The sequence below is a fragment of the Amblyomma mixtum genome, chromosome 2 (genome assembly GCF_055824585.1).
Source record: "Amblyomma mixtum isolate Tamu chromosome 2, ASM5582458v1, whole genome shotgun sequence".
Lineage (NCBI taxonomy): Eukaryota > Metazoa > Arthropoda > Arachnida > Ixodida > Ixodidae > Amblyomma > Amblyomma mixtum.
Genome location: NC_143013.1, coordinates 82,307,212 through 82,311,451, shown reverse-complemented (window position 1 = coordinate 82,311,451; position 4,240 = coordinate 82,307,212). Strand labels below are relative to the sequence as shown.

At 50.0% G+C, this 4,240-nt stretch overlaps 1 pseudogene; it reads left to right on the top strand.

The window, feature by feature from the left end:
* On the top strand, nucleotides 1-2,380 carry LOC149359930 (protein abhd-3.2-like; annotated as a pseudogene).
* The last annotated feature ends 1,860 nt before the right edge of the window (nucleotides 2,381-4,240 follow it).

Below are 4,240 nucleotides of genomic sequence, written 5' to 3'. Positions count from 1 at the left end.
ATGCATGTGAGCGCTTTAGAGCAGTGTCTGCATGCAGGTACAGAACAGGACAACAACCTGTAATGCCGCAAGAACATTAAACCTTGCCGTTTTATATAATAACAATAAAAAAACACTAAGCAGAGCCTTCAGCGCAAGCAAAGACAAGCATTCAGGCGATCCGTCCGTTGGCTCGAAGTGGCGGAGAGCTCAGCGGCTCTCCGCGACATGAAGTCCGATCGCGTTTTCACGCCTGAAGTGATCAAATTAGGGTTCTCACATGTCCTTCCAAGCTTTGGCCAAACCATAGTTTCGTCTTCCCCCTCCTTTACAACCGTATCAGCCGGAACACTACCTGTCGGATCCGAACCGTCAGACGCAGCAGCCGTAGCGACGAGGCGCGCGCCGAGCAGTCAGGAGGCGTGTAATGGTGGCGTGATCACGTGATCAAAGGTGGCAGCCCCCATGATACTCGGGCGCGGTTGACGAGCGATGACGAGGAAGCGCGGCTGGCATTTCTTCTTTGTCGTCTTTCCAATAAAGTGCGCTGCGGACGGCGCCGCGGACGCCAACGCGGATGCCTGACACGACAACGGCGGGAATCTGAGGAACTAGCTAAGAGCTAACTATCCAAAAATTGGGTTTCTTGGGTCATTCAATTCGTGGTTCGGGGATTATTCCATGTAAACCACCGACAATTATTAAAAATGCGTGGGAAGTATAGTAAGTCACAGGCAACCAGTCTTACAGAAATCCCTCGACCTTTGTTATTCAATTTATACATTAGTGACATCTATATCGCCGAAATCAAATTAAAAATGTTTCACTTTGCCGATGGCACTGGAGTCGTCTTGGCGCACTCATGATTGGATGTGGTAAATGACATTCTACTAGAACGAAGAGGAGGATGAAGTAGAAGAACGTTGGTGGTCGATTGGCGTCGTGCCACATTTGAAGGCTCCCACCGAAGGCGAGCTGTTGCTGCGTCTGGCATGCCCCGCCCACGTTGTCTCCTGCGTTCTGGTGGCGCGCAAGCCACGGCTAGTGTGCCGCTTCCTCTGTGTTCAGATGAAGGGCTTCGTGAAGAGGTACTTCTGCACTCCGGTCTGGTGCACCGGCGCCAACATGCAGCACCTCGTCGGCTGCCTCCAGTTGCTGCCGCGGCTCAACTACCGTCGCGAGGTGCTGGTGCTCTCGGACCGGGGCCTGGTGGCGCTCGACTGGCTCAGCGAGGACCAACCGGGCGTCCTGATGCTGCTGGTGGGCTACAGGGACAGCCAGAGCCGGCCATGGCGCTCTCTGCTGCCCACGCTCGGCTTCCCCTGCTTGGTGGTGAACGGGCGCTGTTGCGGGGGCGTGCCCATCACCACGCACCGCATCTCCTACGCGGCTAGCATCAGCAACTTTGCCCTGGTGATGAGGAAGGTGCGCAAGAGCTATCCGCGCCAGTGCCTTCTGGCTGTGGACGTGTCCCTGAGCGGCCTGCTGCTGTCCCTCTTCCTGCGTCAGCGGGGACCGCGTGCGCAGCTGTACGCGGCACTGGTTGTCTCGCCGCCCTTCGAGCCTGCGGTGGCCGTCCACACCCTGCCCAGCCCCTGGAGCTGCAACCTGCTGCTGAACGCCTGCATCACGCGCGGACACGTCGGCCACCTGCGAGACCACAAGGCGGTGGTGCGCATTGCCAACGTGATCGGGGCTGATGATGTGCTCCGTTGCTGGACACTGGCTTCCTTCGACCAGCACTATGCAGCTCCGGCGTTCGGCTTCCGATCGGTGTAGGACTTCTATGAAAACCGCAGCTCGAAGGGCGGGCTGTGCGTGGTGCAGCGACCGCTGGTGTTCCTCGGGTCGGCGGACGACTCGCTGAACCCCGAGCGAACCTTGCTCGAAGACGAGGTGTTCAAGTCGCCCTGGCTGGTCACTGTGGTGACTCCTTGCGGTGGCCGCATGGGTTTCGTGGACGGTTAACAGTAGGCGCGGCAGCCGTTCTATGCCGAAAGATTTGTGGCCGCCTTCGCCGTGGGCCTACGTCAAGCGTCCAAACTCGAGACATGCAGTTGCTGCAGACGCTGGGGGAATGACAACTCCGGCAAAGTGAAACGAGTGGAGGGCTTTTTTTATTGTTATTATTGCTTAAAGACTGTCGTTGGGGCCGGGCTAAGTGATGTCACCTTCTCCTTTATGAGGGTAACACCGTCTTCTACCTTGATCGTGAAATGGAAATATTCACTTTCGTTCGATGCACAAGAGGTCTTGTCTGCCTTTTCTATTGACTACATTAATCGGAATATCATCCTGGTCTACTCCTCGACGCTTATGCAACTTGGTTCGCTGCGCTAAATTCCAGTGTGCTTATTTCCAGCTCAACGAAAAAGAAGTGCTGCGTGAAGAACACAGATGAGCAAAGATTAAATATTTTTATGACACTAATATTTTCGTTGAAGTATCGTGTCAACCCGAAGACACAGCGCTTGACAGAAATAGTGAGTAAACCAGCCGGTGAACCGATATTAGTATGTGAGACTGCATTCTTTGGTCTCTTTTGCGATACCTTAAAAAAGCAAATCAACAGTATAACAATGAAATGTGCGAATAACAAGTTACACTATTTCTAAATAGTAGACTTTTTAAAAAAAATTTCGAAATATTTATACCAAGACAGTGGAACAATAAGGAGATTATGTAGTACATTTAAGCATTATTATGAATAGCGCTTCAAAACGACAGAAATAATTTAAATTATGCTCGACCGCGTCTTCCCTCATGGCGGTCAGCGGAAACGCGCCGACTTTTCGACCGTAGCTGTATATGCTCTCACGTAAAAGAAAATTTTTTGTTTGGTTTTATCGGGTTTAGCGTTGCAAAGCGACTCAGGCTATGAGGGACGCCGTAGTGAAGGGCTCCGGGTAGTTTCTACCGCCTGGGGTTCTTTAACGTGCACTGGCATCGCACAGTACACGGGCCTATAGAATTTAAAAAATTGGTAAATTGGTTTTTGTCGGGTTCGAACTTCTAGAATTTCGCCTCCACAGAAATTCTACCACCGCGGCCAGGATTGAACCCGCGTCTTTCGGGTCAGCAGCTGAGCAGCATAAGCTCTGAGCCATTGCGGCGGCGGGAGAAAATGCTTTTTTAGGCATTGTATTTAGATCACTGCGCTTTCTGGAATTCACCCTCTCATTCTACGTTCTGGTGTTTACACCATAGCTCGATTACTTTTTTTTTCGCATTTCATGCAGCAGAAATGGTTTTAAATGTTTTGGTTTCCAAAATTTGTTCGATTTACTTACACAGCTTTCATGTGCGTCGCAATGCCATTTGAGCCTCTGGCTGTCTGTGCCGCACAGCACAATTGTTCCTAACCGGGACAGAATTCGTCTTTGTGCTTCTGCATGATGCTGGGAATAAACTGATTTCCTCTTATAATTACTGCTCTTTAAAATTCTCCACGTCTGGTACCACATTAATACACGCAGAAGAGTCGCTCTCTCTCTCTATTTCTTTCTGTAATTTTTTTAACACAATTGCCTAGCGTATGAGTTTCCTCGCACCTATTTTTATGGTTTGGGAAGCAGTTCAGCTTGCTGGCGTAGCGTACGAGTATCGAGCCTATATCAGAAGAGTACAGACACAGGGGTTATCGCCCAAGAAATGTTATTAACGTTAATAAAAAGTAGTCGTGTCGGTGGGCAACGAGATAATATTGTGATCAACCTGTTATGATTATAAGCGAGGTTTGCCACATGTATCTATTTAGAAGATATTCTTGTGTTTACTGCTTCCGAGACGTTTTAAAAGGAAGTGCGCAAGGCTGCATAGAAGCGGCGCTGTAAGCTGTAGTCGGCAGTGCCAGTAGGACGGGGTACTTACATCAAAGATAGCTCTGAGTTTGCTTAGCCAGCCCGCAAAGTTTTTCAAGAGCCAGACAGGTGCATGCTGCAAGCCGTCTCCATCAACTGATAACTGTGCCTTGCTCTGGCCTGTATGTCCATTTGTCACACAATGCTAATATCTACTATAATACAGTGCTTTATATCTTGAATAATGCTGTACATATGATTTGATTAGAAAGCTGTATGAACATGAAATTAATACACCGGGAGGCTCCAGAAAAAACACTCACTAGACAGTAAAGAGTGTGTAACGTGAATGTTCTAGCGTTAGCCATGCCATGAGCAACGGGTTTTTACAGCATTCTGGCCTTAACTCCTAGGGTACCCTCCGATGCTGAGCGCATGTACTGCAACACGCGCCACCTAGT